Source organism: Phymastichus coffea, unplaced genomic scaffold (genome assembly GCF_024137745.1).
Source record: "Phymastichus coffea isolate CEN01 unplaced genomic scaffold, Cenicafe_Pcof_1.1 PCOF00060, whole genome shotgun sequence".
NCBI classification, from domain to species: domain Eukaryota; kingdom Metazoa; phylum Arthropoda; class Insecta; order Hymenoptera; family Eulophidae; genus Phymastichus; species Phymastichus coffea.
This window is the reverse complement of record NW_026706871.1, coordinates 1,403,235-1,425,724: the sequence shown is the minus strand read 5'-3', so window position 1 is coordinate 1,425,724 and position 22,490 is coordinate 1,403,235.

The window sequence follows — 22,490 nt, the reverse complement described above, 5'->3', positions numbered from 1 at the left end:
AGCGATCGTCGACCAGCGTGGCACCGATATAGGCGAAAGTGCCGGGAGGTCGAGGCGAGTTCGTCGTGCCTCAAGGTTGGAGCAACGAGTAAGGAACTGGCATCGAGTGGCGCTCGCTAAGCGACCCACTTTAATCCGAAAGTGGATCGCGCGCGTCGGCGTGCGTACGCGCGAAAGCGGCCGGGGGAGGGGGGGCTCGGGGAAAATCGTTGGTAATTGAATTTCTTCGGTCGATGCGTTGGCGCGCTCGCGGTCGAGTCTGTGATCCGAGCCCGCGTCATTAATCAAGCGCCGGTCAAACGCGCGCGCGCGCGCGCGCCCCGAACACCCAAGCCGGCGGATAAAGGACCCGAGAGGCAGCCCTCTCCACTAATTTTTATATAAAAGCATTGAGTAATCCGGCGCGATCTTCTTAATTGCTCTGATTAATGTTACGAGAGCGCTGGCTTCTCTCGGGCAAATCTCATCTGGGCCAACGAGCGAAGGAAGAAAGCCCCTCGCGGAGAGGCCGGGAGAGAAAAATTATATTTACGAGTGACTCTTACGTACTGGGGCGTCATTCATAACCGCGTAAAACGCTTTTTCCTTTTGACAAATCCATCGGCATTACTGCGGCACGCGCAGCGCTATTAAATAAGCCAATCGTATTACCGAGGCACGTTTTACCGTGCAATTTATTAGGTATTAATTCCCCATATTGAAGAATTAGCGATCGTCAATTTCCAATTAAGACCATTCAAATATCCACGCATGTGCGGTCTACGTGCACGCACCGCCGAACGTTCGTTTATTTTGGCTAATGGCGCGTAGCGCCTTAATCAGGCCAAAGCAATCATTCACAAGTGCACAATTCGTTTTAACTTTACCTGCGCAAATTTTAACGGACCACCGTAAGTATTTCAATAGTAGCAGATCAAACGCGGAATCGCCAATTGTTCGGCCCGATAAATCTTTTTATCTGGCGTTCCGAATGGAATAATCTGATCATTTCAGAGTTCATATTTTGCACGCAAACGCATTCGTGAAAAAAAAAAAAAAAAAAAAATGAAGGGAAAAAGTTTTGCCGACTCCACGCTGACTTTTCTGGAAATCAAAGCTGAATCGGAGTTTATTGTAAAAACAATGCACTTTTAATTCCTGAAAAAAAGCTTTTATCAAGCACGAGAGTGCACATACGACAGATAGAAAAACTAAGCTGGGAAAAAAAAGAACACAATAACTCCGTTCGAAAAAAAAAAAAAAAAAAAAAATCCGCGTCCGTTGTAACAAAAAAGGAGAAAAAAAAAAGGAATCAATTGCTTGCAATCGCACGCGGCGTGCGCAGCCATTAAGCCCATGATGAGGCAAGCGCGCGCGATTAAAAAGCGTTGTGTCGCGAATATTACCATGGCACACTCGGCTGACTCTCCCGACACGCTCGAAGAGCCCCCTTTTTGCGAATTGATAGCTCTCTCTCTCTCGCGCGCGCGTTAGTAATTTGGTTAACTCGAGCTCGCGTGTAGGGGGATGGGGGTCATCGTACGAAAATCGGCGCAGACAAATGGTCGCGCCGCCGTCGCAGCCGCCGCCGCCGTCGTCGTAGCAAAAGTCTCTGTCGGCTGGCTGGCTGCTCAGCCCCCCAGGGACAGCGGGCGCGCGGCGATCCTCCGAGGAAATGGGGATAAGAAGGCCGCCTTAATCTAGCGAGCCCCGTGAGCAAGCACACGCACGCACACGCGCGCGCGCGCGGAGGGTGTTTGTTTGTTTTTTTTTTTTTTTTTTTTTTCCAGCGTCGCGAAAAACAATGCGCCCAAGCACACGGCCTCTCCGTGGCCCGAGAGAGAGAGCCTTTGAAGATTAATTTGACGGGGCCCTCGTTTCTTTACACTTGCTCTCTTTCATTCTCTCTCGCCTGCTGCGAGACCGAGGCTCTTTATTATTATCATCGAGATCCTGAGGTTTGCTCTCTCGCTTCTTTGTCGTCGTCGACTGTCGGGTCCCTGTGCGGTCGAGGCTCTCTACTCTACTTTTCTGTGGATTTCGTTCGTTTCCGCCTTTTTTTTTTGTCGGCGTTATTTGTAGGAAGATTAGAGCCAAGAAAAAGCTCTTTTGGCATTTAACCTCTTGTTTTCCACCGGAGAGCCTTGTGATAACGGACGAGGTGCTGGAGCGCTAATTTCCAGGCGGGACCTTGGCAAATCGTCAGCGCTCCAGCAAGGCCATTTGATTATTTCCTTTGCGCCAGAGTGCCCATTCTTAGAGGCCATTATTCACGGGAACTTATTGCGCGTTCGTCAAATTACTCATCAACGCTCAATTGGGATTAAGTCGCATTCGCGAAACTTGGATCGCACGATGAGAATTAACGCCGCGGACTTGCAACGAAAGACAAAAACTAAACAAATAAATAACGAATTTGGAGGCGCGAGCCTGCGATGAGAGGTGTAATCGACAGCGTGAGCCTGGCTGACACATTTTGACGGGTCACTCGATACTTCAGGATTTACTTGAATCCGCCTCGATTCCACGCGTAAGTATAATTCTATTTTGTCGTCGTTCCCTGGTAATAAAGCTGCCGTAGGCGCTAATTGAAGCGTGAATCGAGAGGTATTAGCCGCCAAATTACGGTAGTTCGTTCGGCCGAATTGCCGCCGATTGTACTGCGATGAATGACAGTTTAATTAGTTGAGTTTGTAAATAATACTCTGTAACCGCGATATCTCTGTTTTCGGACCCGACGCAGCGCGTAATCGCGAGGCTCCCGATCGCCCCCAGCTTCAAAAGGCAAAAGGGCACTGAGAACCGCGTTCTTTCATTTTTCACTTTTTTTTTTTGGCTCACGCCAGCCGTAGGAATTGTCTATAGCCCGCTCTTAGCCGTGTAGCAGTGGTAAGTGGTGTCGTTTCAGTCGTACGCGCAGACGTGGGACTGCCTGGCTCGTTGGCTTTTCGCCGTATACCCGGAAATACACTCTAGGCTCTATTGTATTTTTCCACTTGCATTTCCTTCTTCGACGAGACTGCTGGTGCCGCCACCGCCGCCGCCGCCGCCTGGGTAAATACAGCGCCGATGCATTTACCGGTGTCGAATATGGGATTCTTTGGCCTTTCAGCGATACGCGCGCGCCTTTTCTTCGACCCCCCTTGGCTGCGTACGCGCGCGGCGAGCGCCGGTGCAGAAAGATGATTTTGGCACCGGGAATGCGCGCGTCGCCGTCGCCTTCTCGCGATATCCCATTGTTGCGCATTTCGATCACATCGAGACAGCGGAGCCGCGGCGTGCGTTCCAACGCGAGCGAAAGAAACAAAGATGTTGGATTGGAGGGACGATTCGCTGTGGCGAACAATGGAAGAACTTCATCTGCGCGAACACAATATGCAGCGAGACCAAGTTGGCGCCAAGTTGCGTAAATAATTTTGACAGAACTCCGCGGAAAGCCAGCGGAGATAAACAAAAGCCAGCAGACACAAAAAGAAAGTTTTTAATTAAAAGGCCGAAAGCTATGTGGCGGAAGCGAGAGAGAGAGAGAGAGATGCACGTCGCGAAATTGGCTGATCTTTAGGGAAGCTCAAAGCAAGACGACTACGAGGCTAATTTGATACGGTCGCCGACGACTCGACTTTCCTATTCAAAAAATCGTCCAAATAAAACTCGCCTTCGGACCTTTCGCTCGGTCGCGCTCAAAGAATGGCAATCCCTTCCCTCTCTCTCTCTCTCTCTCTCTCTCTCGATACATAGGAGGCACATTCGAATGGGGGGAGGGAAAAAATATAAGAAAGCCAGTGCGCTAGCGGATGGCGCAAACAACGAGGCGCGAGGCTCATTGTTGCGCGAATATCGGCATTCATTCATTTCCGCGGGCGCGAGCATTGAAAGCCCTCGCAAATTGGCAAACTTGAACGAAACTTGGGAGGCGCAACAATGAGTTGCATCGCCGCCGTTGCTTAAAAAAGAGAGAGAGAGAGAGAGAGAGAGAGAGAGAGAGCCAGCGAAAGAAAGAAAGCTCCGCGAGCTATATACCTTTCAACTAGTTTGGCATTCGCCCACGCGTACAAATACACACGCACGCGCGCGCGCGCGCACGGAGGGGCGAAGAAAAAACCCGAGCGATGCCGCAATAACAGGCGCAACAAAGAGCATTGTTCAAGGGGTTGATTGTGTCTCGCGTCTACTTTTCAAATCTCCGCGGCCGCAACTGACCTCGATTGCGTTTCGCTCGGCACTGCACTTGCGCGCGCGAGCGCCACGAGACAAATGGATATCGCGCGCTGCGGGCCGCGGATCGATTCGGCGTGGCGCTTTGTCGCTCCGTGCACGACGACGACGACGACGCCGCGGCATATCGCTGGAGGCCGACCGCGCGAGCTCGGCACAAGAGTGCGAATCGAGGCGGCGGCGGCGGCGGCGGCGGCGGCGGCGGTCTGGCGCACGCGCGCGATCCGCGTCGCGGCGAGCTGACTCGAGCGAGGCTCGTCAATCTCCACGGTTTCTCCGATTGTCGGGCAGGCCGAGGGGGCGGACGCGCGGCATTCCGCGAAAATTAATCTCGCTGCAGCGGCTGCCGAGGAATTCATTAGACATTCAAAATCCCATAACTCGGAGAGCTGCTCGCGCGTTATCGATCAACCAGAGCGCCACACTGACTTATGTGCGGGACCCCGGCCACGCGCGAGTTCATTAAAGCCCTCCCCTCCCCCATCCTCATTTTTCTCTCTCTCTCTCTCTCTCTCCCCCTCGCCGACAGCCGGGTGGCTTTCGAGAGCTTGCGACGACGAGCTGATGCACTCTTGCCGACGTTTGTGCCTGCCTGCCTGGACTTTTCAGCTTTTCGAGTGGCTGCTTTTCAGCGGGGGGTCGACTGAGATGATCGCGGCTTTTCAAACGCCACACGCGGCACGCGAACAAACCCAACATTTTTCAAGGCACAGCGCGATGACGGAAGTTCCTGGCTCGTCTCTCTTCTCGGATTAGTACCCTCGCCTATGTCCGTCCATCGCTGGTCACCACCGAGTAGCATCGAATGAGCGACGACGATAGAGGTTTGTTGGTTTTAGAAAAAATAGGCCGACAGAAAGGAGCGATCGTCCGTTCCCTCTTGGAAGTGCCGGGATACGCGCTATTCTCGGAAGATTTGACGGGCGCTCGTCATTACTTCCCCTACGACATATTTGAATTCGGAGATAATCCCGTGTTTACCGGGTAACATCCCGAAGAGGTCAGTGGGTATTATCAGATCAACCGGCTGCGCTGAATAATTCAAGCGAATCTCTCGACTGGAGTCGCGCACAACTGGCGCGATAAAAGTCGCCGATAGCGGCGGACGAGCTGCTCGATAATTAAGACGCTCGGCCCTGCGAGCGAGCGGAAGCCGGTCAGCGGCGAGGCGGCTATGGCGCGAGCGAGCGAGAGAGGACACGAACGCCGGCTCCCTCGTTAAAATGCCAAAGGTCGCGGTGCGCCGGGGCCAAGTTCGCGCGCGCCGATATCGCCCGTCGGCGATTGCCGTCGGCGATGCCTCGCCCCTCGCAGCCTCGTACCGCTGCCCGGTTTTTCGAGCGATTATCGGAGTTCGCAGCGCCAGCCAACGCCGCCCCACTGACGCGGCTCTCGCTCGCCCCATTGTTTATCGAGCCTGCCGCGCTCCGCGTGGCGCTGATCGCGCGACTTTTACCGAACGTCAGCGCGCCGCGCCTCGACGTCCCGAGCATTATGGCAGCGCTTTAATTATGCAAATGCGCTCGGGTGGCGCGATGCGCGCTCATTTTTATCGCCCCCCCGCTAGAAGTGCGCCGGAGTGCGAGAGAACGAGGTCTTTTATGAACCGCGCCGAGAAATATGCATATCTCGCGCGCGAGGAATATGAAAGTATTCTTTCGTGGTCGCGCCCGAGAAAAGCAATAGATAAGAGGCGAGAAGGTCGCGGAGTTGCAAGTAAAGCGATTAAAACACAATACCATTAAGGCAGAAGAAGGAAAAAACGGAAAATCGGGGAGGAAGCGGCCGCGGCTAATATCGTTTAAGACTCGAGGCCCTTGACACTAACTCGAACGGTCACGCAATCTCCAATGAAATCTCGTTCTCGACCCCCACTAAAAAGCTCGAAGCTAAACGAGAAAGCGCCTCCTCCTCCTCCTCCTCCGCGCCAAGTGCGCCGCCGATGCCTTTGTGACCATTGACGGCCGGCTCGGCTCTCTCGGATGCCCCCCCCGCTAGTTTTCATTAGTGCCGAAACTCGACTTGTAACCTCGGTTGTAAACACCAAAATGGCATGCGCGTCGCGCGCAAAGTTCCGCACGGGGAGCCGCAGCGCAGTCGGGCGCGCTTGGTCAGCGCGATCGTCATATCTAGTGCCCCGCCGGCCAGCTAGCCGCCGCCGCCGCTTAAATATTTGCCGACGACTTGGCGCGTTCGAAAGAGGTCACCGCTGTCCGCCCGTTGTTTGCGCGCAAAATTAAAACTAAGCGCTCGCCCGCAACGGATTTTCCCGGCGGAACGTGCGAGCCGACGGCAATCTCGCGTCTATCGGCGAGTTTATGAAATGTCGAGGAGGAAATTAGTCGATTTCAAATTAAACGGCCAATCACTGGCATATCGGAGCCGGCAGCAGCACTCACGGCAACTCGCAACGACTGAATTAATTATTAGCCGCGCGCGCGCGCACGCACACACGGCTAATCACGTACAAGTTATTGCAGGCGGCTCGGCGACGACATACATACGCGGCGCGGAAATCCTGGGGGCGCTTATGCAGGAAACCGAGAGAGAGAGAGAGAGAGCGTAATCTGCATAAGCTTTCTCTCTCCCTGGCGCGCACTTCGTACGCCCGCGCCCGAACTTATTGCCAGCGCAATGCACTTTACCTCCCGACGAGTCGTAGTCGCGTGCCTGCTCCTCGTTGTTATGCTAAAGGGGTAGTTGACCTCGATTGCCACTAATGAGAACCCATTGATTCGCGCGACGCCACCTTCTATCGAGCTGATCTGCCCTGTATACGCTCGTTACATTATCTACTTTTTATACGCTTCTTCGATGCAATTGCCAGCGTCCGTTGTACCTTGTAATAAACTTACTCTTTGACAGCTAAGTCGCTGGATAGATCGCCAGTGGTGTTTCCGGAGAGTCACCCGGCTTCTCTCTCGCTCTGTGGAAGTACGAACTGCCGCGTGTTCTTCGTTCAAAGGATATCTTAATTAAAAGTTGCCTCGACTGATACGAGATTATAGGATCTCCGCGCGATGTGCTTTCTGACCTAAATAGCAAAGCTACGCAGCGCGGAGAAACTCGAGGAACGAGAGTCTCACGTATGTATAATACACTTTATTAGCCGACCAAAAGCGACGAATAAATCCTTCTTTGCGCGCGCGATGCCTCGTTATCTCGGTATTTTTTCCCCCCCATTGTCTTTAGCGGCACAAATTACTCGTTCAATCTACAGCCAAGTTTAATCTAATAGCTTGACTCGCGCGGATACAATGACGTCGCAGCAGAGGAGCAGCTCTCTAATATCAAATTTTCAAAGTGCTAAAGTGCCTGCGAAACTGAAAACGCGTGCAAACTTTGAACAAGAGCATTTTGTTGCGCGAAGTGTGCGGCCGATCCAACTTTCTTGTTTTTCTTTATCTTTGTTTTTTTTTTTTTTTTTGAAGAAACGATCGTTGCGTGAGAAAATTGAGAGCTGCCTGCTGGAATTCGAGCTGCCGTCGCAGCATTTACATTTAGCCAAGCCTTTTACAAATTAATAATTACGAGTGATCACAGGATAAGATTGACGATTCGCGCGACTAAACTATACGAGTGCAGGAGCTCCAAGTATTAGAAGCTTGCGCGACGCGGTGTGTAGCCCGAAGCCGCCAGCTTTACCCGTAATCACACAATGAAAAAAAATATTCCGCTTGCTCGAGTTGTACAAGGACTTTATCCATCGGACGATATTGCAAGTTAGATCCGCAGGCCTCGATAGCGAAAGGGCCATTCGACGGTGAAAGTATCTCGCGAGAAGAGGAAGCAGGAAAGAGGGGCAGGGCGAACCGATCGTCGGAGAGGATAAATCTCCGCAATTACGGCCTCGCTGCGACCGCCACCTATCAATCTAGCCGTTTGAGCAAATCTGTCGCGAACAATGAGAAAGAAAAGAAGCGAAAACCCGGGCGAAAAAAAGCGCGCGCGCACTTACTCTCGCGTGCGAGCGGAGTGCTCGCAAAGAGCGCTGTCCCCGCCGAGGCTGGGCGCGCGGGGGCCATTAACATAATGATTTCGCTGAAAAACCGTCAGCGTGGCTTTAGAAGCGGCGGCCAAGACACTAATTTTAAGGAATGCCTCGCTCTCGCGAAAGGGATTATAAGTACTACTGGTGCGCCGCTACCCTCGCTCTCGAAGCTTTTGGATTTTAAGCCGCTAGTGGCACTCCAGGGACTTTAACGGCGAAAGACGCTCATAGAGAGCTCCGATATGAGCGAGCCAACTCTCAACCCCCCGTTATAAGGGCGCGAAAGGGGTGATCGAACTTTTCGCCTCGTCGGCGCGAATATTACGTGTGCGCCGACTGATTTCTTTTTCAGCCGCGCGATCGTTACTCCCTCCCGCTTGCGAGACCTCGCCCGATCAGATTTGCCGCTCTCCGTCCGAGGTGCGTGCAGCGATCCGACGCTATGTCGACTCGCGGGGACCAGAGCGCCAGCGGCAGCTGCTCCAGTTGCCAAGGATGGATATTCGGCGGATCTGCCTTTGTGTCCGGGTAAGGGGCGACAACGACCGCGACAAAAGGGACAAAGGCGTCTTTCTTCCGCGCCGCGTGCTCGCGCTTCGCGCCATCGGCTGCTAATGCCCCGAACGTATTAGCGCTGGGGCTCTCTAGTTCGCGGAGAGCCGATCATCCGCCGCTGCCTCGCACTTGTACCGACCGCGGCGAGCTCGCTACTTTACGACACGTGCAGTTGTTCATCTATTATTAGCACACTTTTTTAAGCTTTGCCTCTTCGTCTGTTTTCAGGAATTAGCCACGACCCCCTCGCCTATTTTGCGATTCCGTCTAACCTACGTTATTCGGCTGATACTAAGGTAAACATTCATTAAAAACTTTTTCATGTAACGTGAGCATATGATTAAAAATTCGCTTAGAAACTTGAGAGGGAAAGAAAGGACTTGCTAATAAAACTGGAAAAAGCCAATGAAGATTATAAGGTATAAAAAAAAAGTTTTACGCGCGCTGCTGCTTTTATTCGCGTTTTGTGGCGACGAGAGTTGGAAATTTATTACAGTTTTATGGAAAATAAACGAGTGCGTTGGTATAACATCAATCTTTGCGTTATTATTCAACAGTTTTTTGTTTTTTGTTTTTTTTTTTTCTTTTACTTTAAATAAGAAGTACGATGATAAATTCAACGAGCGATACTCAAACTTTCGCGTAAATAACCAAACGCTGAACAATGTATGAACGTGAAATCCATGCAATAAATACCGTCGTGATTGTAAAACTGGTTCATTGCGCAATTTCGTAGAAGGCATGTATAAGAATATTGAATACTCCAATGTAATTTCTATTCCACTGCACTTACAGAAGATGACAGTACACTTGCGACATGAATTTCACTACGAGTAATATCTTTATCGAATGTTCGAAACGAAGAAGAAAGAATAAAGTACTTGATAGTAGCGCAATAAAGTTTGAAAAGGATTCTCGTCTAGGAAGAGCGCGCGAGAGAGAAAGCTTGGCGCCAAGGAGCCTTCAAAATTGATCTTTTGGCGCACAGGCTCGTAAGCAAGCGCGCGCGCGCGCGTCGGGAGTGCAGCACTAAATTAAAGCAATTTACAAATTCCAGAGGAAATCATTAAGGGGTGGCGCGCGAGCGCGGGGGGGGGGGGGGGCAGAAGTAGCTCGAGCCAAAAAGAGCGAGCGGCGGCGAGAAAAGAAAGGGGGCGAAAAAAAAAAAAAAAAAAAATTCACGGCAGATCGATCGGCATAATTTTTTCATCCCCCGGGCTTTCTCTCTGGCAGTTGGGTCAGTGCCTATAGCATAGCTACGCGACGATAATTAACGAGCGCCCAACGTAGTGGGAGTCCCAGGTGCTACTAAGAAATGGAGGAAAGCGCACAAATAAAGCTGCTGCTGCTGCTGCATGAGACCCGAGCCAAATGCCCTTTTGTTAATTATGAAACGAGAGAGAGAGTCTGCTTGCTCGCCTTTTAAGCGGACAATGAATTATTATGATTGCCCTCCCTCCCTCGCTTTAATACACGTGCTCTCTCGCCTATTTGCTCTCCCTATCAAGGACGATTTTCATCAAATTCAATGCATCGATTTCTCTCGTATACCGCACGCGAGCCCAATACGTTCCCACTGTTTGTTAATTTTTTTCCTTTTTTTTTCTTTCCTTATCCATTATTTTATGTACCGCACGGCTGCTTTTTACGCGATGATATAAAGAACCGCGCAGTCGCCCGATTAATCGTTGAATTTTTCAGCGAGTTGCCGACTCGCCGATCACGTCGATTTACCGTCCCTCCATTGTCCTTCCCCCCTTTTCATGTGTCTTTTCGATAGGTGTACGTGTAATTAATTGTTCGTTCAACAAATTCGAATAAGATCGGAAAATAGCCGACGCCAATTAGTAAAGTGTAAGCATACTAACGTTTGAATATTTCAAACGGATATCCCATTTACGCGTGTCTGCGAGTCGAAAGCGCCTGGGTAATCAAAACGAATTCCAAGCGTCAATATTTAAAAAAATCTTGCAAGCGTCCCTTTTCCAGCAAACCCTCGCGTAGAAGTAGCGTGGCAGGTCGGTCGAAAGAAAGAAAGAAAAAAAAAAAGTCGTCGAGCGCAATTACAGTTGATCCGCAGCTACACTTTCAACAAGCACTTTCCCTTCCCGTTTCTCCCGCGACGGCACGTTGCAGAAGCGCGCGCACGCACCGCTGAAAAAAAAAAAAAAAATGACAACTCAGCCAACTCGGCGGATTTCTTTCGCGCACGGCAGTAGGCGCGTGCGTGCGGTCGCACTCGTAGTCGTCCCACACGCGCAGGAAGGAGAGAGAGAGAGCGAGAGAGAGAGAGAGAAGGAGGGGCGAGGTAGAGCGTCGAGGGTCAGCGGGACAGATAGCAGTCGGAACGCGCGCAATTATCTCTCAGTTTAGCGCGGACGACTCGCCGGCGAACAACTGGCGCTCTCGTTTCTTTCCTCTTGATGCTCGGCTGGGCGTTGCTCGCGATCGCTCGGTTTATTTCCATTCTGTGCGCGCGCCGGTTGCACGGGAAGCGACGCCGATGCCGGAAGCTGGAGCAAACTATACGTGAGCATCCGACGAGAGCGGCTGAAAATAGAGCTTTCGGCCGAGCGCACAGTGAGTTCCGACGAGCTTCTGCTCCTCCCCGCGGCTCCGTCGTCCTCCGCCGGCTCTCGCGGTACTCCTCGAGCCCGGCCGATTTCGAACTCCAGCCCGACGCGCGCGCCTGCGCCGTTCGCATCCGCGTCGCTCGACAACGATGCGATGCTGCCCGTTGGAAACGATTTGCATGCTCGACGAACCTTCGATCGCAACGTCCGCGACGCGACGCCGCTCGACATTTTATCAGGGACGACGATTCCTCGGAGTTCGCTCGTTAGGTGGAGGGGGGGGGGGGGGCGAGGAGCGGTTACGAGCTCGCGCGCGCGCCTCTTTCGCGATCGGCCGCCGCGGCGACGTCGTTACGGACGAGTCGCCGATAAAATTGCGAGAGCGAATCGCAAAGAGGCGTCTCGCCGTGTCCTCGCGACCAGATGCTGCTTTACGTCGAATTCCCGAGCTGCCCGTTAGAGCGAACGAGCGCCACCTTGCAATTGGCTTTATTAGATAGATATCCAGGCGCATCCCCACCCCGACATTCCGTTCGCAATGGTCACGCCGTTCTCGACGGGCGATCCAACGATCGCGGCGGCCGATCGGCCGAAGAAAGCCCGCGAGCCCTTGGAAAGTCCTTGGGAAATCGAGTTGGGCGTAAGGCACGAGCTGACGCGGGCAAGGAGGAGACGAATTCCGGGCTTTTAATTAGGCCCGCCGCCGTGGCGCTCGTCGCGCGATATAATTCTTTGGGCGCCTGTGGCGCGATTCCACCTCCACTTGCAATTAGAGAAGGACGGTTGGGGGGGGGGGGGGGGGATGTGCCGAGCAGCCGGGCCTGGAGCTCATTCGAGAGAGCAGCCCAGTTAGCTACCGCCGAGCAAACGTCGGAAGTGGACCGATACTCGTTCCACGTCCACGCGCTTCGGCCTTTCGGCCTTTATTACTGGACGATTCGAGCGGTAGGCGTCTCCAGCTGGCATTATTTTATTATTGAAAGTTTCCTCGGCGCGTAATACGACGAGACGGCGCAACGGGGTCACTTTATTTCACCCAGTCATTGGTGATTATGACACGTACGTTCCATCCGCGCAGGTTGCATAACTCGTAGTTTTTGTCTCGCGTGCCTTTGCCGTAATAAACTTTATGGCAGCGGTTAAGCGCTGTGTACTTGCAGTTCCGTTACACTTTACGGCAGCCGCGCGCTTCTCAGAAAACGAGCCGAGTAATCAACCGAAATTTTCAATTACAATATTTCAAACACTCCTCTTTTCGTGACACGGAGAGCGAAGAAATGTGTGTTACGTGAGCGTTCCGCAGCGAAATAAGGGCTCGACAAGAGAGGGGTGCGGACACGAGGACAAGGGAGAGAAAGAAAAAATTGGCGCGTCGCACGATCCTTGCGTTCGCGCTCCGCTGGCTGGGCTCTCGCCGGAAGGGGGAATCCGGTTCGACTCTTGGGTCGAAAGCCGAGTAACCGACTGGCGTGTGCGACCGATCTCGAGTTCTCGTAGCTGCGGTTAGATACGCGGGCTTTATCTGCGTGCGTGGCGAGATAAGGCGCGCCGGAGACGAAAAAAAGGTGTCGCGGATTTTCTCGGCCGATAAAAAAAAAATTGGCCGTCTCCGTTGCCGCCGCGACCGAGTCCGAGCGACCAATAAGCCAGCCCACGCCCGTGGCAAGTAAAAAGACGTAATTGATAATTCTCGTGCGGGGCTGAAACGAGGCATAAATTGCGCGGGCAGCAGCGCGGCGGTAATCTCATAAAATTGAGGGGATTTTTAATAGCCGCCGAGAGTTATACAGCTGTTAGGCGCGATAACAGAGAGGAAAAGAAAAAAAAAAGGAAGGCGCGGGAGGAGAGAGAGAGAGGAGACACTAAACACTCTCGTTACCAGTTAATTCGTGCAATTGATGCAACTCGAGTCTGTAGAGAGTACGATGCCCCTCACTCTCGTCGCAGCAGTTAAACCAGGCCGAAAGTCGTTTCATTTGGAGCGGCTCTAATTCGAACCCGAGATTGCAGAGAGAGAGAGAGAGAGAGAGAGAGTACAGCGTGATAAGCCTGCGAAAAACAATTAGAGCCGGAGTCGCGGCTCTTTTAACGCCCCCCGCGCCAGTGTTTGTTAATGGACTTCATTCGATTGCTGCTGGTCGACGTCAAAGTCTTTTTCGTTGTCGCTTTTTGCCAGCTTCCACTTGGCAGCTTGGCGCTTCGGGCTCGCTCTTTTTTCGTGGCTCCTCCGCGACCATTGACGCGCAGCGCCTCCGCAGTTTTTGCGCACTAATCGCCGCGGCTTTATCAAACCGCTTAAGTGTTTCCAGCTCGAAGGTCGAGCTAGACGTCGCGCGTCGCTCCGGCGACTCCTCGTCTAACGTTGATTAAAAAGGAACTTTTGCTCGGTTCATTTTCCAAAAGTAAACTCAATACGCGCAATCTCGGCTTGAATGTCGTCGCTGTCGCGCGATTTCGTTTGCAGCGATGCCGCAAAGCTCTCCGAAGAAATTAAAAAAGAAGGAGAGCGAAACGTCCCGAGTCTTTTCCTCGCGAGCCAGCGGCCAATTTCCTTTTCAAATCAGCTCGCGCAGCCGGGACAAACACAACCGCGGGAAAGGCTCAAAGTCCGCGATAAGCGCTCGCGAATTAGAATTTTTTTTTTCTTTTTTTTTGCGCATCGCGGTGGGAAGCCGCTAATATCCAGAGCAAACAAGTCGCCGAGGGCAGGAAGGATGCCTTGGCTTCCACCGAAGAAAATGGAAAAAAGAGAGACGGCGAATTGCCGATGGCGCGCGACCGAGGAAGGCCAAATGTATCGATGATATTCAGCGAATGTCGCGATGCCAGATACCGGATGAGCAAATGTTTGCTCGCCGTTTACCCTACCCGAGTTTTTATTCAATTTAACCACGACCGTTTCAAATTTTTATTCCGCCGTTCTATTTGCTATTTGCCCCGTCAGTGTAAATATTCTGATTTGCGTTGCTCTTTCATCTCGTTTGAACAGCCCGGAAAGAACAATTGTCAATATCTCGTGAGCGTTAATTGTCTAATAGTCGCGGCTGAAACCGCGACAAATGCGCGCCACGAGACAAAAGAAGGAGAGAGAAAGAGAGAGAGAGAGAGAGGGAAATGAAAAAAGAAGCCGAAAAAGCTGCGGAACGCGAAGGCAGAATATCGTTCGAGCGCGCCGGGCTCTGTTTATCGACGGATCTCTTTCTCTCTGGTTCGCCGCGAGCTCGGCGACGCGAAACCATGTCAAGAATGCGCGGCGCTCGAATTCCATCGAACGCGGCAGCGAGCCACCCACATAGCGCTCTAACTCGGTGAGCCCCCGCGAAACGCACCGAGAGAAAGACAAATACGCAAATAAAAAGCCGAAAGCTCCGCTAGGCGCATCGAACGAAAGCTGACCGGCAGACAGGCTCGACGACGCATAATTAAAACGTTCGAAAGTCTCCGCGCGCGAGAGAGAAAATAGTTAATCCAGCGGCGCGAGCGAGGCCGGCGAACGAGAGGAAGAAGCGCAGCGCGCGCGGATAATTAAAAAGCCGGGGCGCCACGCGCGCGGATATTAAAGCGTCGGAGGAGGCCTAGGAAATCGCCTTCATATGCGCGCGGCGCGGCTGTTTGCCCAGGCCCGCGCGGCCGCTTTTGCGCCTCTTCCGCCGCCCCCCGGCCGCTCGTCCGCGCGAGTCTGGCCTGCCCGTCTCGGCTCTTCGGCCGCGGTGCCTCTTTTGTTTCTCTTTTCGCGCCGCGCTCGCCTCGATCGCTCCTCGTCGCGCCGATCGCGGTACGCGGGCTTTCGTCGCGCAGCTTCCCGCGGAGTGCACAGCGAGATTATGATATTTCAACGCTCGGAATTATTCAAGTATCGAATAAACTTAGGGAACATTAACGTCAATTAGGCAATGATTAAAACGGGTTCAATATATTATAATAATAACGAAGATGATCAAAGCGATTCGAAATTACAGGCATTTCGTCGATTGAAAATGCGACGGACTGCTTAGGGCATTATTAATTAGCCTCGATATATGTATATAGCATATCAAAGAAGTGGGTTAATTAGAAATTCACAAAGAGCCACTCCCGCGCTTCAATGAACTACTTTCTCAGCTTGAATCTTTCAGGTGGTATTTCAAATATGACGCGTTTATTCGGCTCTCTCGCGTGGTCCCCATTTACTCGAACTGCATTATTCAGCTCGCTCGTTTTATCGCTTTAGCATCGATACACGCAATTATCATCTGAAAATTGAATCGCGAAGCTCCCCCGTAGCCTTTGACAACCTCGACCGAGCTTACACGCGCCGAATCCGCCGTCAATGAGATTGAAGTTGTCTTTGTAGGTCAGGCACACGCCGACGCTCACCGAGAGCGACATTTATCTCGGTTATTTCTGCCCGATATCGCCCCGCGATATACCGTGTAGAGCGGCGTACGCGTGCAGATTTTCTCGCGGCGGCTCGAGACTTCGGCCGAGCGAATTTCGTAACGGGCACTTTATCGACCGGATCGACGAGGTTTCGTGCCCTCGCTGCGCGTTCTGAATATTTACGTTCGCCGATTACAAGCCGAAACTCCCGTCGTCGACGTGCGCTGACTCCGATACTCGGAACGGCGCTTTAACGTTAAATCAAAAATTGCCGCGTCAAGCCTATAAACGCTGAGACTTTCGTTCCGAATAATCCAAGCCAGCTCCGCTGGAAACGTCAATCTCGCGCAGCTGGATTTCGGCAAACTCGACGACCTCGAGAGACTCGTCCGTTCGCGTTCGGGGATTCGCAATTGCCATCGAAAGTCGCAATCCCGTCCCGATGAAAAGTGATTAAATCGTCGCGGACGAGAAAGGCGCGTTATGAAACTGCGGCGGCAGCGCGCGTCGGGCTCCGAAATTGCATTTGTCGGCGGGGCTCTCGCGAGGTTCGAACCTCCGCACGGGGAGCTTGAATGCCGCGCGCGCCTCGGCTATACGCGGCCGCGCACACGCGCCGAGTATTACGCGTGCGCGCGCGCGCGCGCGAGCGAGCTGCTTCGGGCATGATATCGCAATTAATGCCGCGCTAAGCTGGCTCTTTTGATCGAGCGAGGCGGCTGCTGTTGCAGCTGCCGCCGCCGCTCTCCGTAAGGCGACGCGCCTCTGCCCTCCGCGCAGCCGCTTCGCGGTCAATATCGCGCTCCCCTCGCGCGTTGCCGCCTTTATCGCGCGCTCTTATCATCTCGTTTGGTTCCCGAGAACGAGCAGGCGCGAGTGTCGGAGTCCATTTGTCGTCGCGCGGCCGAATGGGAAAACAATGAAAGCGCGCGAGCGAACCGATGGTAAGTGATAAACAGTCGGTACGTACATGCGCGGCAATAGGTTACTGCCAGTATATCACGTTCGCGCGTTCATTCTCATTACCCCCCCCCCCCCCCATTCCTGTCTCTCGCTCTCTCTCTCTCGCTCTCTTCGCGCTCAATTTCTTCGGGGGTAAATTTTTCATTTACACTTCCGCCTGGCGCTGCTATGCGTGCATTCGCCGCGTTCCGTCGGCATAGCAACCAATATCTTCGTCTGGTCGCGCTTTCTCTCTATTTATCTTCTTTGGCCGCCGGCCCTGAAAACGTTGACCTCGCGTTCTCCTCGCTTCTCCAGACGTGCCCTGACGCACCTGCTGCGCTCTTATCGTGTCCTTTAATCAGTAGGCAGAGTTTCCGTGTCTTCGGCTGCTTTCTACGGGTAGACCACTTCGTTGAGCTTTTATCGACCAAAGCCGAACGTTTTCTATTTATCTTCCGGATGATTAGCATGAAAGTTGATCATCCTCTTATCACTTGTAGTTGACTTCCATTCGCACATCTTAATACTTAGATGCCACTGCTATTTATAAAACTATTACGAACAACCGAGCATCTCGCATTTACATCGCGACTCCAAATACGAAATAAATACGAAAAAGACGTTTGTACATGTCAAGCAATCTTATAACATTACGTCTTTCATTTGAATCTGCAAGATTCATTTATAGCGTGACATTGCAACGGTAAATTTTTATGAAAAAAAAAATCATCTTTACCAATACGAATGGCGAAAAAAATGCTCGTGCCGTAACACGCGCCCACCCCGTATGTCATTTTTTCCGCTGATATGAAATTTTGAAAGCGAACCACGGAAAATCGTCGCCGCGAGGACGCGTGTAAGGGGTCAAAGAAACATGCCCCCTCCCCTCCCCCGCCCCGGAGCCGATAAATATGCATGTGCGCATCGATTACCGCGACGAGCTCTGCGAAAAAAAATCAAGGATAAGCACCTCTCCCCTGGCCTGCCCATTAAAATACGCTGAGGATTGCACGAGCCTGATATTTGACTAGTTGTCGGTGCGCGGTCGAGGCAACGTATACTTTACGAAAAAAAAAAAAAAAAAAAAAAAAGTGCAAGCCTACGGTATTTTATTTTCTCTTTTTTATTTGTTTCGTTGACTTTCCCACTTCCCACGCGCGTCAATGGACGAAGAACTCTCACTTGGGATCGGCCCTCGTGTCGCGCGCATTTGCATTCTCTTGCATTTACATTTTCGAGCAGCAGTTTTCCTTTTGCTATTCACTGCGGACGCGCGAGCCATTCCCGCGACAAATGCGTAAGCGCGTAGACTGTTCCCGAAAAGCACGCTCGTGCATAGTTTAACATGCATAATTTGAGACGATCGACGCATTATACGACGTAGCGTTTCGAACGACGCGGAGTCAAGCGTGTTCCCGTTCAAATCGAACGTTCGCTTGAGAAACCTCAGTTGCGGAGTCATACATACGCTTATACCGACACCGGCCATAACCAACAAGAAAGTCAGCGCCAAGCGCATAATGGTAAATTCATACGACTAACCCAGGGACGGCAAAACTCACAGGAACAAATAAAAAATAAGTCCCCCCCCCCCCCGCGAGAATACGCGGATATATGTACATATGGACAGGCCAATGACACCGAGCAGAATTCTCGCACCGCAGACAGATCGCATTCGAATACAATGGCCTATACAATTCCATTTGGCTCTCTCTCTCTCGCTCTCTCTTTCTCTCACCTTTGACCGCGCAGCGCACACACACGCTTTTGAAAGCATCTCGCGCACTTTATCGGCTCTTTTCGCTCTAGTGTCTTCGCGCGAGCTCTCGATATCTTTTTTTTTTTTTCTTTTATTTTTTTTCCTTGCTCTTTCTTTGTTGTGCTCGCCTCGATGCACTCGCGAGAGACTCGCGTGTAGGTTATTGGTTTCGATTGGTCGACGGCGAAACACACAACATCCGAGAAAAAGAAAAGCAACATTTTCACTCGGACGCCACCGCGTAAGCTCGCTTTGTCCTTCGCCGATCTAGTCCAGCGTGAACGGGAACAAGCGTGTCCGCAAAAAAGATAAAGGAAAAATGACGCCGGGAAGCGCGAACCAAGCTAAAAATTCGGAAGCGTTACAAGGAACAGGACCAGAGCCAGAGAGCGCACATCCGTCGCGCTCGACACGACGAGAGGAAAGGAGAAGGAGCGTTAAAAGGCCGATCGCCGCTTATCTCCCGCCCTCCACTCTCCGGATCTTGGGAAGTTCGGGAAGGACACGCGCTCGTAAGAACGCCACGGGACCAGGGATGGGCGGAATCCTGTCTCGCCCCACGGCGGGAAACGCAGGCGTAAAAAAAGAAAAAGGGAAAAGTTGCGCTTTTAATATCGCGCCGCTCGAGCGCGGTTTTTCCCGTTGTCATTGTGCGCGTCAGCGCTCCTACCTCCCACATCGCAGATGAGGCATCTCCTCCGAGCTGAGTTATTAGTTGTGCGAGCGGCTACGTTTACGCGTGCATGTGTACGGCTTTTGTACGTTCCGTCGAGATACGTTGCTCGTTCGGGAACGCGCCTGTAAACTTTTTCCTTTCGACTCCGTTATCCGATATAATCGTGAAACTATGCGCATTCAATGCTCAACTTGCCCGAATTCGTCGTTCGGCTATTTCCGCGGTTACTTGTCGTAAAATTCCCAGGCTACTTATCCAAGCTAAAACAATGTCAGGGTAAGACGACAAAGCTATATATAATCGTGTTTGCAACGCTCGATGATATACCGTCCCAAGGTTTAGTACTTGATCGCGGATACGTCGAAACAATGGATCCTAATGAAAAATTACGCAAAGGACTCGTTCGCGCGTTCTTCACGAAGAGGAGGATAGAAAATTTTTCAATTCGAAAAAAATGACGTATGTCTGGAGGGGGGTGCCCCCTTCCAACGCAGACGACCTTAATAGCAATAAAATACCAAGATTAATCTCACTCTTGAACACGTGTGTGTCGCTGCCTCTGCGGGCATATATAGTGGAAAAGAAATTATTTTTCCACTTGGCCGTACGTATAAGCGCTCGAGGAAAAGCTTGTAACTAGGAGAAAAAAAAAGTCAGAGAATGATCGAGAAAATGACTTCTGAAAAAGAGAAGAGGGGCAGAAGCAATCCTGGCGGAAAATCAGTAGTAACCCAAAGCGAGGTCCAAGCACGCGGACAAAGAGGAGCAACCAACGACCTAATGAAATCAGGCGAGAGCCTCGCTCGGATGAGAATCCGGAGGAGCAGATTTTTTTTGTGAGTGCGCGCGCGCGAAACCGCCTTAATTGTGACGAGTCATAGCGGGCTAAGGCTTGGCCAGTGTGTACATAAACGCGAGTGTCGGCACACAGCCGCGGGCGCCGCAACTCCGCCTCGAGCCCGCGCCTCTTCCTCTTCGCTTTCGCCCCTTCCTTTCGCGTGTTTTCGGCGCATTTTTCGTCCCTTCCCTCGACGAAAAAAGCTCTTCTCCTCGGCTAACGGCGGAGCCGCTCACGGCACCCTCCTGCATCCGACTGCGCGAGATTGCCTGCTTGCCCTATTAAATCCAACTCCGACGGCGCCAGATCTAAATTCAACGAGCAGCGCGATTTCATTCGGTGTACTTTGTACGGGCGTTCGCGGACGCGAGATCGCGACGGCCAGGCGGATTTCGCACGATCGCTCGGACCGCGAGCCCGCGGAAAGCGAGTCGCCGGCGAGAGGCGAAGGAGTCCGCGTGGGCAGCGCGAACAACGGCTCGAGCGCCACTCCAATCTCCTTGAAAGCCCGGCACTTCCAACAGTTTTTTTTTTTGCATCTGCTTTAGCTCGCAGACCGGACACGGCAGCCGAGCGCCAAGAGGGCCGAGAGCGAGCTTTCGATCGAGCCAAGGCGATATTTCGAGAGCGAGGGACGCCGCGGAATGCCGCCTGCCAGAAGTTAGCGTTCTCCTTGGGCGACGTCCGAGCCTCGGGTATAATCGACTCGCCGACTACGGGGCTTGCCAGGCACGCGCTCGGCTCGCTGCCGGCCAATTAATTACGCTTGCGAGCCGCTAAATTTCGCAGTACCTCGCTCGGAAAACGTTGCCGTACGCGCTCCTTTCGTCCAGTTCGTGACTCGTACGACGAATGAATACAGGCTGGAGGGCTAACGCACGCCGGCTCGAAAACCTGCTGGTGGATGTTCGGTTAAATTAAATTGAATTAAACAATTGGGCCGGCGCGCGCGTCAGTTCCAACGGACACGCGACAGTTGCGGACGAAGCACACCACTCCAATTATAAAGTCGCCTCGGCACGCGCTGTCCAAGTGCGCGGTAATCGTCGTCGAAAAAAATCAAACTTCACGAACAAATCGCGCGCAGTGTAGCGTAGTTTGAAGATAGACGGTTTCGGGTACACACACGCGCGCGTATACGCGAGTGGATCTGGCACTCGAAACTGTCCTATAAGGTATCTTTTCGCAATGTTCCTTCCACTCTTGCGGGCATGCATATTTTATAAATCCGCGCATATAACCTTTCCCCCACGCCCTCGTCCTCTTCATTGAATATTTTCTCGGCTGCTGCTGGGCCTTCCATATTTCATTACATTATGCCACTCTCGCCCCTCTCCCCGCTCTCTCAATCTCCTCATCGAAAAAAAGTCACGGCGCACGTCACACACAAAAGACCGTAAAAACTGGCGCTGCCCGCCATTGGAGGATTATCGATTAAAAGTTTCGCGCGCGCGTGTGTGCTCGAAGCGCGTGCTACTACTACGGGCGGAGCGGAAAAAAAAAAAATTAAGTTGCTCGCACCCATATTCCGAGGATTGATCGCCACGCGCGTATGCGAGAGCGCGGAAGCACACGCGCACACACACATGAGACGCGCGAGTGGCTTGTCGCGTTCGATATGGATGCATGTGTCTCGTTGTCTCTCTCTCTCTCGACGGCCATTTGCGACGAGTTTCCATTCCGACATTGACGATTCTGTCGGAGCGCACCCGATACCTGCCTGTACGCGTTCGATTGTCAAGGAAACGCCCAAGCTAGAGGCTTATTTTAACGTCCACGCGTTCAAGGTGTTGCGCCAATAAAGGTATTGCAACAACGAAAGCTCGCGTGAAATGTAGGCCGGAGGCTGGCGCGTTAAAAAAAAAGATGTCAATTGGGTAAACCGTGCGCTCGTCAAGTGGCACGTCGGTAATTACCCGCAATTGAATGTGGCGCGGCGCATTTTAATGTCATTTAGCGCTCTCGGCGTATGGAATTGTATCGCTCTAACGGTGCCAATCCGTTGAGCGGCGCGCGCGACCGAGCGATCGCGTACGCGATACAGGCGGCGCGCGCCGAGCGAGCCCGCGAATTCGACGCGCGTCTCGCGAAAAGCAGAAGAAACGATTGGCGTCGGCGATGAGCGGCGCGATCGGCGGCGGGGCGCTCTGATTGTTGGGCGAGCTTGCGGCACTGTGACCCAGTTTTGCATCGCGACGGCGATAAAGAGCAAGGAAAAATAAAGCGCGAATAGGCGGAACCGAATATCGACTCACGGAGAGAAAAAAAGGAGAAAAAAAAAAAAAAAAAACGGCGGGCTGTCGGATGCTGCGCTCGGCGATAAGAGGGTTTCCCATTAAATCATTATTATCAGAGAGCAAAACAGGGAGAAATCGCAATGGACATAATCCACGCGCGTAACAGGAGGCCCGCGCGCAAGCCTAAGAAACAGCTCCGCGCGCACGTGCCGAAAAAATAAAACAAAAAAGCATCGTCGCGCCGGCGAGAAGCAGGAGAGGGGCAGAGACGTTAGAGCAAGGAATGTGCCCCATATGTTCGTCCCGGCCCTTTAGATAAGTCGCACGAGGTTAACCAGAGCGCTCTCGTATTGCTTGTAGCCC